The 14,869-nt window shown below is 46.6% G+C and overlaps 1 protein-coding gene across 1 annotated transcript in view; it reads right to left on the bottom strand.

Moving 5' to 3' along the window:
* The window catches only part of ITGA9 (integrin subunit alpha 9), a 346,914-nt gene that overhangs the window by 219,395 nt on the left and 112,650 nt on the right, over nt 1-14,869 (bottom strand). The gene's annotated exons all lie outside the window — the stretch shown is intronic.

Genomic DNA, 14,869 nt, shown 5'->3' with positions numbered 1-14,869 from the left:
GTGACTTCTTATTAACTATAGATCCATGGAGGGTAGGAGGGGCAAAGGTCAATCTGATTCAAATCCACAAAGATAGGCTGAGAACCCACCACGCATGCCCCTGGGTTAGTAGCTGTAAATGGTACAAAGAGGAGGGGGATATGCTCAGGGCTTTCAAATAGCTTGGGGTCTGATAGGAGAGTTAGATATTCTATAAATGGCTAGAATGCCAGGAGGAGTATGTTATGGTTCATCCATGAGGTACTTCATATACACCAGATCGTAGCAGAGACTGCTATTTGCCCACTCAATACCCATTCTCCCCTTCTCCCTTTTTACTGAACTTCAATTTTATTCCAGACTCCAACAAGCCAAGCTAATGGGCTAAACCCCTTTGCAAAGCTGATCTACTCGAGCTAACAGGCTAACCTATCCCCCCTGGAGGAAAAGGTGGTTAATAGGATATAAGCAGAAACCACGAGAGGCTTCTATTAAGGGAGACAGCTTCACTGAGACTTGTACTCTTTTGCACTCGTCTCTCTTCCTTGTGTTTCTTACGTGGAATTTGGACGTGATTGCGGGAGATATAACAGCCATACTGGGTGATAAAGCAGTTCTGACGCTGGACGCCATGGTCTGAGGACAGTGGAACAGAAAAGGAAGAATCTGGATCCTTGATGACCCTGAAGTACCAGACCGAGCCCAAACTTCTTTTGCATGAGAGCAATAAACCTGAATCTTATCAACTTCTTATTTGCATTTTGTTCCATGCTATTGGCCTGGCATAAAAGAGTGGTGGCATCAAGTAGTCACCAGGAGACGAATCGCGAGGAGGACGCGTGGTGAGAGGTTTTCCCTGGGGCTGCAGGCCACGGCCCAGACACCGAAGGCCAGGTTCCCAGAACTTCTCTTAGGAAGGACAGGATACTCCATGATGAGGGAGGGGACCACAAGGCGGGGGCAAGTCCCCTGCTCTTAACAGGATCTAACTTCCACTCACCAGTTATAAATCACCCAGAACAGCCGTCCTTCTCCCCTCTCTTTCTGCCTGGTCTCCCTTCACGGCTCTAGGTGACTGTACATAGCTGACCCTCAAGAGCAATGGGGAGGTAATCTGGGGACTTCCTTCTTACCTTCCTTTTTCCCTCCCACCACAATGAGGCTTATCCCTGCAGCTCTCTCAGGGACCTGGACACAGAAATACGTGGGGACATGCCAGGAAGAAATATTCTTGAGATTACGGATTATGGGAAGTAGGTTCCTCTCACCTCTCTCTCTCTCTCTCTAAGGACAAAAGGATGCCCAACAAAATTCCTGATCCCATGTAAATCCAAATCAGAGTGGTAGACCAGAGCCTATGAAGTTGGTCTCTCTTGTCTGCATTGGCAGATGTAATAATCAAGGCTAGGAAGTCATGGGACACATAAAAGGGAAGCACTCCCTAAGGGCACCCCAAGACGAGACTGAAAAGGGGGCAACCTGCAATCTTCTTTGAAACTTCAGCCAAAAGGAGACCGGCCTTTACGTGTCCCACAAGAAAGCAGCAGGCCATCCCACATCCCTCCAAGGATGCAGGGCCTGCTGAAGGAGGCAAGCTTTCCCACCCCCTACCCCACACCAGCTCTTAAGACATATAAATGTTTATGAAATGAACTCACTCCAAAGTTCCCAGCAATGAACTAAAACTCAGCAACACCGAGCAATACACTTAAAAGTTCCAAAACCTAATTTTTTCCCCCAAAATGCAAGTTTTTAAAGAGCAAAAGGAACAGGAAGCAAAGTATCTCCCCACACTAAACATTTCTTTCACCTTTTATTTTTTTATTTTTAAAGCTTTTATTTATTTATTTGAGAGAGAAGAGCACAAGCAGGGGGAATGGCAGAGGGAGAGGGAGAAGCAGGCTCCCTGCCGAGCTAGGAGCCTGATGCGGAACTTGATCCCAGGACCCCAGGATCATGACCTGAGCTGAAGGCAGACTCTTAAGTGACTGGGCCACCCAGGTGCCCTGTCTTCCACCTTTTAGATGCATCCCATCCCTGCCCTCCACCCCTGCAAATTCTTTTTGGAACTAAAAATACCACATTTATATCTTTTTTTCACTAGCAACCATGTTTGGGCTTGAGATTAAATAGCAAGAATTCTTTAAAACTACATTACTTTTAAAAAGTAAATAATGACCAAGGGAAAAAGAATCTCACATTTTTCCAATACAACATAAAGATGGCAGCTCAAGATAATACTGAAGGCCTCCAGGAGGAACGACCGATACAACAATCATTTAGGGCCCTGTTTATACCCCAAGTGACACTTGCTGTTGAATAAAAATGTGTTTATATTTCCACAAATCCACTCCGATTTCACATGTTCTGCTCACTTAGCCGTCACTGAACAGGAAGAAGTTACAAAACTTCATGGGAGTTGGGGAAATAGAAAATTTTATTAACTGTTCCTCTTGTACTACAACCAAATTTAAAACAGGACTGAACACAGAGAATTCAGGAGACTCTTCTGGTGTATAAGAATTAAAAACAAAAAAAAAAAAAGCTGGTTATTCCAAAATTAAAGAGGCCACTGAAAGGGACTTAACCTTTTCAGCCATATCTGTGCCATTTCTTTATGCTTTTATAAGGGCCACGTTAAAAATGAAATGGCAGATGGGGCTGGAAAAACCCCTTTGGCTGATCCACTCGAGGCAGAAAGAGTTGGTTTCACTGCTGATCCTGGGGCTCTATGTGGCCACATTTTATGGGGCTCCAGAGAGGCCTAAGTCCACCCTGAAGTAAAAGGACTCTTTTACTTGCCTCTGAAGGACACGGAAAAGCCTGCTGTCCTCACAGCTGTCAGCCATGAGGGTGTGAACACACCCTTGGCTCAGCTGAGGCCGAAGTCATCAGTTGGTTTTTATGACTATTATAGTCACTCCATGTCCAGCCAGGATTCCTTTTGTACTCAAGAAAACTAAAACAATTAATTGAGGCTCAAGGCATTCCTACCCAAGGAAGGGGGAACTGAGGGCAATGAGGCTGAGGGGCCCAGCTGTGTGCAACTCTAGACACAGGGGGATCCCCTCATCCACAGGGCGCTGCAATGGGTGGTACCACGGAAGGGAATGACCTCCCTGCATGTGGCCCTCACCCGCCTGCTCTTCCCACCCCCATGACCCGCTGCACCGGGTCAGAGAACAGAGCTCGGGCCCCGCAGCATCCCAGAGCATCCCAGCAGTGCCTGGGTTCGGAGCTCAAGCACACCAACTTGATTCTCTAGTTCCTGCTTCACTTTCTTGAAACGAGAGCTGTAGCTGGGCCTGCGTGCTTGGCTAAGGCTCACAAGAGCACCCTGCCATGCTCCAGGAACTCCTCTACTTACTGTCTTCCCACCTCGACTTCTCCAGCATGGGAAATGATCCTTACTGCAACTTCTCCTGACTACCCCCTCACACCGGACTGAAAGCTCCCGGAACCAAATGGAGATCTCAGCACTTGGGTGTAACTTTCATCAAAAGCCTGCTTTCTCTTGTTAAAGGGGGAAAAAAATAAGAGGTCCCATTCACAGGAAGTGCACTACAGGAAGGTTTGAGTATTTCTAAAGGCCGAAGTCACGTTTTTCTCCCCTCTGCTTCCCTAGCCCTGTGTGCCTGCCAGAGAAGGGCCCCATCGCCCCGTGTCCTCCGGGAGGATGACATCCTTGAGGACAAGGACGTGGCTGGTTTACCTCTGTCCCAGGAGACCAGCAGGAGACCCGATAGTACCCGGGGCAAGTGCTCCACAAAGAGCAACAGAACTAAAGCCACCCGAGGGTCCGCAGGCTCTGGGCTCTGTGCTTTGGGCCTTCCCCAGGGTCATAGCTGACCCTTTCATCACTTCTGAGAAACCTTCATTCCCGAAGAGGCCTTCTACTTGACACCAGGTTTTGTTTCTTGAGAAGACTGTCAGATGGTCTAAAATTAGCAACCCCTCCAACTCAATTATGAAAAACTTGACATTTTATGAAAAAAAAAAATCTCTTGGTTTTGATGACTTGCCTCCAGAGTGCTCAAAGCACTTTCCAGACAGCCCCACTTCTGGTGAGCAGATACTCAAGGGACAGGATTAACTACACAGCTGCATTTTGTTACCCGGGTCCCAGAGCCCATCCTCTACCAGGATGGGCCGGGACATTCAAAGAAACAGCCCAGCCCTCAGGGTAGGAGTACAGGCTCTGGGGTCAAATAAACTGGGCTTGGGGCCTGTCTCACCACTCTCTGCTTCTAAGAGTATGGGCTGAGTCACTCAACTCCCCGGGCCTCGGTTTCCCTATGGGTAGAAAGGGGATGATGATAGCATGTACCTCAGAGGGCTGAGGTAAAGGTCAGCAGACAACTTGGGTTAAGAGCTTAGAATAGTGCCTGGGTGTAGTTAGCATTCAGTAAATACTAGCCATCATCACCGACGTTATTTTTGTCACTGTCACTACATTTATTCACGCTGAAATAGGAGGCAGCAGATAATGTCAAATAAAATAGCAGCCCGAGCGAAACAGGAACAGGTGTGCGTCTGGTGGCTTGTGTTGTGAAAGGCCCGCTGGCTGCGTGGGGACTCCCTCCTCTCTGTAGCGCTCTGAGCCACCTCTACACAGGCAAACGGGATCATCTAGGATCTGCTGGGGCATAAGGGTGAGCTACAACAGTGGCCTGGGGTGTGAGTCCTCTGGGGGACAGCAGTCTGTGGCTGCATGAGCTGCCCCACCAGCAAGATCCTCACCAGTGGGTGTCGTTCTTTTACCACCAAATGCCCACATGTAACTGTGCACCGCTGCCCCTCCACCTCTATTAGCCCTCGCTTGAGGGTTCCTTCAGGGGAGCCGCCTTCAAGGAAACTGACACTGTGGACAGACCAAAAGGACGATTCCAAGGCAAGATCTACTGGAAGGTTCTGAGAATGTTCCAGAAGGATCCGTGTAACTCTGGACCGGGTGGCTCAGATCCTGCTCAAGCCCCAGTGCCGATGTGGACCCGTTCTCCAGTGTGACTTCAGACTTGCCCCACCAGGAAGGGCCGCATGGCCCCACCCAGGGAGCTCTCCCTCTGCACTGAAGGAATGCAGCTGCAGAGCCTATGACCTTACAAGATCTGCGCAGCTAAGAGTCCCCCTCTGATGAGAAATGGCAGTGAAACATCAGGGACCTTTCCAAAGGCTCAATAAGAAATCAACTCTGGGGCTAAGAGACAAATCAGGAAGTTGAGGAAAAGGTAACCACATCCCAGTGGGAGTTCAACGCCTTTATAAAGCTTATTGGTTAAGACCTTGAGTTTTAATTTCAGATTGGATCTTAATGTAACAATCCTTGGCTGCAAGAGCTGCAGGAATATGGAATAACAGGAAAGAATAATAGGAAAAAATCAGCAAAGGTGACTCTTGGGACTGGTATTTTATTACACCACACTTGATCCTAACCCAAAGGTCAAAAAGCAATAGGATTTTACTCTCTACTTAACCTGGAGCTTCTCCAACCATTATTTAAAGTCAGATGTTCTGAGGATATGAAGATGGCTCAAAAACCAGAGAGTTACTTTGGTGGGGAGTGGCAAAGGAAAAGGAAATACACAATTAACAGTCTTAAAAGAAATACCTACCCTATGAAGAATACCAGGACCAAAAATAAACCCCACACAAATGTAAAATAAACTCTGACAAGCAATCTGGTCCTGGTGCTAATTCTTTTCTTCCCCTCTGACTTAAATACAAATGAGACAGGACGCTGACGGAGGACGCTCACTTTTTTTTACACAGTAAATGGAACCCTGTAGGTCCTGTGCTAAATATAAATAAATCTCAGCATGCTCTCCAATAAGGTCAAATTTTCAATAGGATGAGCCTATACTCCAGGGTCCTTGGACTTCTTTGAGAAGTAATCACTCTCAAATCACGCTCAGAAGCCCTGCTTGCTCACTCTGCTTGGCTCCGAGATAATCTGAACAAATGTTGGTGGGGTGAATGATGACCCAGTGCTCCCTTTTCTTCCTCTACTCCCCACCAAGTCTGAACAGCCCAGACTTTGCAGTCAGGATCTTCACTTATGGCTCCCTCTGCCCAGAACCTATCAGCTCATATTCTCTACTGTCAATGTAAAAACAAACAAAAAAAATGTATTTCCCTCTTTAAAGTCATCTGCTTTTCTATAATGTAACCTTGACACTCCTCCCACAGAATGGCAAGGTCTATATACCTTCCCTTTGAGCTTGGGCAGGTCATAACACACCACGCACTTCCACCCTGTTTTCCTCAGACTCCCACAAGGAATACCACACCATGTTGCAAGGGAACCTGGATCAGCTGAGAGGCCACATATAGGTGTTCTGGCCACTGGCCCACCTGAGGTCCCTGCCCCAGCCAAGTAGCTGCCAGACGCAGAAGGGAAGATGGCCCAGATGATACCAGCCCCAACACATGCATCTCCCCCACTAATGCCTGGAACATCAATGGGACTAACAGAACCTAATAAGACCACTGTAAGAATTAAACAAAACACAGTGTGCAAAGACCCTTTCAAAGCGGGGGGGGGGGGGGGGGAGTGTGAGGCATGATTATTACCAGCACATGGGAGGTCTGATGATGTCATATACATCTTCACTTTGGACATCTGAATTTCATGACTCCATAATACCTGTCAAAGCCTACTGAAAAAGTAAAATGAGAGACAGTGATGGGAGTAGCAGTAAAAACTTAGATAAGCCTGAAAGAAATTTATAACTGTACCATTTTCCTCCCTCTAGCCGATTTTCCCTAGAACGCACACTGATTGCTTCTATAAAACAATCTTGGATAGGTGGGAAAAGTAAGAATTCCATTCCTAAAAATATACATGCACATACAGCATACTTTACAGGTCTTCTGCTAGCTTAAGCCTTCCAGGAATAATAATTAAACTTTTTTCTAAAAGTGCAATTTTAATTGCATGACATTGCTTTATCTAGTCCTTACAGCAATGCTATTAAATAGGTTCTAGCATTATCTCAATTTATAGGTGAGGGAACTGAAGCACAGGGAGGTCACATCACACGGCGTGAAGTGGCAAAACCAGAATTCAAACAGGAGGCCTTTGGAAGCAAGGCCATGTGTGCACCCCTGCACGATTTCCTTGAGGGTCAGATGTGAACCTCACATTAGGTTCACGTCCTATCCAGTTATTGGGAACTTAAAAAGTGCTGTTAATGATAATCTGCCACTCCAGCTCCCTTGAAGAAACATGAGGGAATGATAAAGAGTACTTTCTCAATCTCTTAGATCACTCCTGTGCGTGATGCGCGGCCTCCAGCTGACCCCCGTGCCCGGGCTGACCCCTGGCCAGGAAGCAGCTGCCCCTGGGCACTGGGTCTTGCTATGCATCCCTCCCTGCTCTCAGCAAGTGCCTTTGATGAGATAATTCCCAACAACCAGCTTTTTCCCAGGGGCTCTGTGCTAGGCTTGTTCTTCTGCTTTAAATCATCATATCTGTATGAACAGGCAATTTGTGTGACAGAGATTCAGTAAATTCTTACCATCAAACTGACTGACTACTATCTACACATCAAGTTTGATGAAGTGATCACTGTCCAGAGTGATTCAACTTTTAAGGGGAAATTTCTTACATCATGGATAATATAAAAACTTGAAAAAAAGTGTATTATCACCCAGAAGTCCACATTTCCTTCTCAGAAAAAGTGAGTCCTACGTTTCTGGCCTGAAGAGCTCCAGTTTCTTAGGAAATTGAGAGTGGTGGGCCTAATATCTAGCCCACTGCTAGACATGCTCCTAGCATCCAATACCAACAGCTTCATCGGAGCCCTGATGGGAATGACTGAACAAGGGTTTTTCAATTCTGTTCACCTCTCACCAGTGGGTTCTCATAACCTGGAGTCTCATCCAGCACTACTTCTGAACTGTTTTGTCTCCTAATATTTTCTCATCTCTCTCCTTTCTGCCATTATTCCATTATTTTCTTACTTCCTTTCTGCGATTAAAAAGAAGGGATAAAATAAGCAGCTCTATTTTCAGGAACTGAAGGAGGCGGTCGAATGTCAGTCTGCCTTGGTGGCAAGGTGCAGGCCTTCTCACTGGTCCTCACCCCAGTCAGCCACGGAGACAGAGCCTCCTGCTCTGGAAATCTCACATGTTCCCTGATCGGACTGACCGTGAAATATCCCAAAGGGAGTCTGAGAGATGATACCAAGGGGCAACAGGATGGGGAAGAACAGGTACTTCCAGAAGTACAAAGCCTCTATGTGGTTCAGAAGAAATCTGTAAAACCATCTGGTCCCCAAACTCCTCATTGTAGTTCATAGCTGTATCATTCCCCCACTCCTGTCCCAAAGGGACCCACCCAACTGAGATTCAGCTTGTGAAACTTTTGGACATTCAACACGTAAGAATAGTGACAGCCAGAATAGACCGCAGGACTCTAAAGCTATCCGGCAGAGGCTGCCAAACACCTGAGAGGTGCATCCCGTTGGGTCTTTGCTGTACCCTTGAGAAGGAGGTTAGCCAAGCCCAGGGAAGAAATGCTGAGACTCAGGATGAGTCTCATTCCCCCCGCTCACCCCCCGCCCCCGGGACAGCTGCTTCAGGGCAGGGCAAAATCACCAGCCAGTCTCACTTTGGGGAGCTGGTTTCTCACAATTGCATGATCCTCAGATAGTTTAAAAGCTCTCACTGGCATGACTCAGTAATACAATTCTCAAAGCTCTCAGTAGTACTGACATTTGTCATCCACATCAGGTGGTGGCCAATTCTAATCTGGCTTCATGCTCAGCCACTACATTCCCTCTGGAACCTACAATCTTGTCATACCAATGTTTCTCCACATCTCCCATGCTTACAAAGGCTATATCACAGGACCTCTGCATGTGCTATTTCCTCTCCCCAGAATGTCTTTGTTTCCCTTGATTCTTCCCCCAACTTCTCATCAATCCAGCCAACTCCAGCCCATCTTCTGTGGTCTAGCTCCTCTCTCAAACTTACACCCTCCTGGCCTTGTAGATATTCACACAACTACTTCCCCGCATCTGTCAGTACTTCACACCTGCATGTACTTGGGCACTTATTTACATTATAGTTGTGTATCTGTATCCATCTTCCCCGCTATATGCTGCCTTGTACGCACAATGTCTTCTTCATCTCTGTACTGCACGACCTAGAACGTTGCCTGGGATGCGGAAGGCCAGGATTTAATTCATGTGAACTAAGGAGACCATAGCCCAGGAAGTTAATCACTTTGGCAACTACATCAACGTGGAGTATCACTTGACTCATAGTCTAATCAATGTTAGTTACAAACTCTGCCAAGGCAATTAAGAATGACAGGATTCTCAGGGTGAGACGCTCAAAGAGCACCTGGTCCAAGCTCCCTCTTAGTGCTGGGGACAGGGATCCTAAAGCTCAGGCTTGAATGTCTCTGGTGATGAGAAACTTACTACCACATGAGCCATTTTATTCCAAAGAACAAGCTGGATCAGGCAAAAGCCATAGATGATAAACACAAGAACCCCATCTGGTCCAGTCCTGTTCCTCTTGACCAAGCTTTGCCAAGTACTATGGCTAACCACCCCAGGATCCCAGGCACTTATCTCACCAAAGTGCAGTTAATGGAGGCAACTCAAATAATTGTGCTGCAAACAGACTCCTAGTCTTGAGCTGGGTACTCTTCCCAAAAAAAGAGAAAAAAAGTATGGTATTATACTATGACCTTGTTTTGATAATGTTCTATAGGTAGATAAGATGTTATGAGTGCATAAAGCGTATGTGAGAACTTTCTATATTTTCCATTTTTATAACTTGTTATGAGTCAAATGATTTCAAAATTTTTAAAAGACTAAAATTTTAATAAGTTATTAAACTATTAAAAATAAATTATATATATACAGAGAGAAATATGGGAGGCAAGGTCACTGTCTTGAGGGTACGTGCCCATAATGGAATGCTCTGGGTATGGACTCATTTCTCTGAGGTCCTTACCATCTATAACGTAAGGCAAATTCTATTATCACAACAGCCTTGTCCTCTTACCCACTCCTTTATAGGCATCTTGAGACCAGATAAATCCAATCAGTTTATCTGCCAGTCCAAGTGTAATGCCACCCCAGCCCAGGACTATCCACAATATGAGGCACGTCCCTGCTCACGTCAGCCAACCTGGCCTTTACCCAGCAGCCCAGGGAACACCTAAGCCCCCCAGGAAGCCAGGGAAGGGAAAGGAAATGGACCATAGGAACACCAGCTATGTGCTAAGCACCCTCTGTTACCTCCATTAATCCTCACTACAATCCCATGCTGTGTCCATTCTGCAGAGAAGGAAACTGGGGGACAAAGGAGGTGGGAAGTGTGCCTCAGGTCCCCAGGCTGAGGAGTGCAGAGGCGGAAGTCATGCAACATTTCGGTCCTTGCTCACCTATAGCTCACTGCAGGACAGTCACTGACCCTTGGGTCAGCAATGACACTGGACAGGTTTACAGAAGCCCAAGACCCAGCCTGTTTTGTTCAAACCCTTAACCTTCACTCATGCCTTGAATCCCAATACCCATTTCCACTCCTCTGGTGGGTTGGTCTCTTGGAATGTCTGTTAATCCTCTGGGCTTCAGCCCATTTCTCCTCATTAAGTGTGGGTGGGGACGGGTGTGGCTGGAGCTCCAAGGCCCTTCAGCCAAAGCATGAGGGCCCTAAGCCAGCAGAAGGTTTGCGCTCATAGGCATTCAACAGATGCCTGTTGAAGCAAAGGGGCAAATATATATCATCTTGGTGATGTGTCACAGTTTTTAAAAAGACACCCACTTATCCAGTGGCTGTTTCCTCTGGTCATAAATCAGTAAAAATTTAATGATGGGGAGTAGGAAAGAGGATCACATTTTCTTCCATTAAGACCAGCAATCAATCAAGCCTGCTGAAAGCCAGGCTAAATTTAGCATGACATATGGGCTTTCAGAAAGTCTTCCACAGTGTAGGAGGCCACTAAAAATATAACAAAACAATTAAGTCACCACAGGATTGATGGAGGTCTATAAATGGTGAGGGCCCTAGAGACTGGTACTAGGGCCTGCCATACCTTTAAACAGGTCTTATCGATGAGAAGGGCCCAGAGGAAAACCTCTGGATGTGAAATATCACTAAGTTCTTCTGTTATTAAAATGTGAAGCTACAGAAGGGTAACTGTGTGGGTAGGGAGAAAAGGCATAGGAAGGTACAAAGTCAAATTATTTAGAGAAAACAAATTCTTAGAACAAATCTACATGGTAGCAAAATCTACACTTCAGGAAAGGAAAGCATTATGTGGTCAAGTGTATTTGGGGAGATGCTGAAAGCTGTGTCCCCCTTGTGCACATGGGCTTCTAAAGCCCTAGGAGGTCCAGGAATAAGCAAACCTGTCCAATGTTAACTGCAGTATTTTCCAAAATTCATTTGAATACAAAACTTTATTCTGTTACTGACATAAAACCTGTTACCATCCTATGGGGAAGAAACACTGTAACTTTGGGAAATGCTAGATCATATTCTTTATGTTGTCAGTGTGATTTAAACAGGGACCTGGGTGTGATCAAAGACGGTTCCATAAAAATGATCCACCTGTGCATTGCTGCTGACCCACAGGATGGCAGAAAAGGTGTGAGAAACCCAGCCAGGCCCACTGTCTTCTGCACACGAGGCTGGACTTCTAGAGCGATGGGACAGAGGGAGAGGACAGCCTCACTCGTGACCCACGCCAACATCAGCAGGATGGTAAGTGGCTGGAATGTTGACCCAGCAAAGCCACGGGTAGGAACTTACCCTCCAGAATGGACCATCAGGCACCCAAAGATGTTCGCTGCAGCCTGACAGTAACAGGGGGGCGGGGGGGAGGAACGAGAAAGAAGTAGGATCTTTAACAACAGTAGCTGACACATCCAGAAGGTGAAGTGGGCTTCTCTTCCCGCAGACCCTGGAGCTCCCAGCTGAGCATGATCAGCTGAGCACTGCCTGCACTCCCACCCCCAGAAGGGCTGGCTGAAAATGCACTGCTTCAGCCCACCATGTAGCTATGATAATCCCACATTTAGGAAGCTGCTGGTTACCTTCTCTGAAGCCAAACTTAAAATACAGCACCTCTCAGGCAACTGTTTTTCAGGCTTTCAGGCCCCGTGGTCTGACAGATATCCATTTACTTACAGTCACAATCGAACAGAATATTTTTATTCACACCTGTTTACGATATCCTGGATGACACACAGAAATGATCTCAAAATGGATCACTGACTTAAATGTAAATGCTAACACCATAAACTTCTAGTAGCATACCTTGGGCATATGTTCATCTTAGAGCCCAGCTTCTTCTCACATTCAGTGAGCATTTATTGAGTGATGAGTCAATGTCAGTTATTCTGCCTGGTGCTGGATATATGGTTGGAACGAGACAGTCCCTGATGCCAAATGTCTTAGCATCTGTTAGGAGCTTGTTATAGCTTTGTCTTTAACGAAATTATCCCAAACCTCTTTGAATCCATGTCTGTTTCTTGCCAGTACTACCTTGATTGTAACCTAGGTTTACAGAACTTTGTGGCTCATTACCTGATCAGGGAAGAATATCATCCACTATATGCTGACATTTTCTTACTAGGAAGATGGGAAGGAGGACATCCAGCCTGGGCAAGTATAGGATGAAAGGGGAACAAACATCAGATTCAGGAGAGCCTAACAGATACACATCACTGTTAAATCCCGCCCAGCACATGCTCCAATGTGCTGGAAGAGTCAAGCCAGCTGGGATACCAGGTGAGAGGGTATCCACCACTCAGAGGGAACAAGTTAACAGGAAGGAATTAGCACATCCATTTAACCTCCTTATCACAGCATCTTCCCCACACTGTTGTGGATAAACAGAAAACTGGCTGCTTTGAATTTTTTCTCCTTTGTTTTTTCCCTGACCTCTGGTGGGAAGGTCAGTGGGTGGGGAGCACAGACTGGCTGAAGGATGGATTCAAAGGAAGAGAAGAATGAAAACAGAGGATGGATATCTCACTAGTGCAATAACAAACTGGAGACCCAGAGGAACAGGGACATTGAGCCCCTGAGGAAAGAGGAAGTAGGGAGTTGGGGGGATAGACAAATGCCTACGGCTACTCTGGTGGGCCCAGAACTAGGAGGATGGCGTGATTACATGAAGGTGGTCTCTGGCTCGGTGTCAGGAAGGACTTTCGGGTAACATGCACCACCCAGAGCTGGATGGGCTGCCAAGCCCAGTGGAATCCTCCCACAGCTAGGGTGGCCAGAGCCGCAGGATACCTACAGTGGCCACCCCCACCCCGTGCTCTATTCATGGCTCTCTGCTCTGGGAAGAGGGGAAACCCCACCAGAGCAGCAGCTGTGGGCAGAGGACAAGGCCGGCCAAAGCTGCATTTCCCAGGCATTCCCACAGGTGGAAAGCATTATTTGTGGCACAGAGGAAATGCTTACACCCTGACTTCAACACAGGAAGCACTTAACCAGTAATAATGCTGGCTTACTTCATCCCCCTTTTGTACCCTCCAGGGCCCCTGGGTGTTCACAGGGCTGACGAATGAGTCCCTGGAAGGTCTGTCCTTGCGCCGTGGGTGAGAGCATTGACACCGGAAACAGGCCTCTCCAGCCCCAAGAGCTTCTTTACCCACTCCCTCGGTCCCATGCCCTCCGGTGTGACCCCAGGAAGCCTGACAATGTTGTCAAAAGCTAAGCAGCACAGGGTCACCAGCAAGCTGGGCGAACACCCCAGCTCAAAGCAATGAAGCCAACACTGTCAGCAGCGCGATGGCAATCACCGGGCCTCCCGCAGGCTTTCTGAGATGCTGAAAGGATTTCACAGGCCCTCGCCCACCATGTTTATGGACACTTGGCTCCAGAAACTCCAGCTCAGGAAATTGAGAAGTATGCTTCCTATTCGAAGCATGAGGTCAACCTTTACAATATTAAAGCGTTTCTCAGAACCTCAGGTGATAGGAGCATACTTTTACTCTTAGTTGATTAAGGAAATGTGTTCACATATATGAATTCACACTCAGGCCCCTGCAGCAATCCCAACTAGGAGGTCTGACTCTAGACCAATATGGCAGCCACTACCCACCTGGGCCTAGTGAGCATGTAACATGTGGCTAAAATATACACCGAGTTTCAAAAATCAAGTATAAAAAATATGTATTTCATTAACAATGTTTCTATTGATGACATATTGAAATGATAGTATTTTGGACATACTGGGTTAAATACGTTATTAAAATTCATCTTATCTGTATAACTTTTTCAACATGGCAACTAGAAAATTTACAGTTACATATGTGGCCTATATTATATTTCTATTGGGCAGCACTGCTCTAGACTCTCCACTCTGGGGACAACTCTTCCTGGATAGAAGTAAAAGAGCCACCACTACCTTAGGGCCTAGGCATGACTCCCTGTCACCTAAAACAACTTTTTCCCACCAGGCATCCCAGTGAGCCACAGAGCTGACTTTCTATACAGGGCGATAGCTCTTTGTGGTTTCCTTAAGGATGGTATAGCCTTGGACCACTTTCCTAAATTGTTTGGTCCCTCCCTCATTCCTTCTGAGCCAGGTTAAGTAATCTGAGAAGGCATGTGGGGTCGAGTTCGCATGTGACTCCACAGTCACCATCTGGTGGGCCTTTGGTATTAAAAAGCAAAATTACAAAGGACTAAAAACAGGTGATGAGGGCACCTGCCTTGATTTACCTCAATGGATTTACAGAAGACTCTTACAAATGCGTTTGCATATTTTCCAGTGTGCTGGGCTTAGCACATTATAAGCAAGGTCTCATTTTATCCTCATAGCAACACGGTGGGGTAAATAGCTGGGCCCTGCCTTTTTCCCAGTATTATAATTACAGCCAAGGAGAGAGATTATCCAGAAAGCAATTCCTTA

This window comes from Mirounga leonina, unplaced genomic scaffold, assembly GCF_011800145.1.
Source record: "Mirounga leonina isolate KUSES-001 unplaced genomic scaffold, KU_Mleo_1.0 Mir_115, whole genome shotgun sequence".
Taxonomy (NCBI): Eukaryota; Metazoa; Chordata; class Mammalia; order Carnivora; family Phocidae; genus Mirounga; species Mirounga leonina.
The sequence above is the reverse complement of the archived record's forward strand: the minus strand, read 5'-3'. Positions and strand labels throughout refer to the sequence as shown.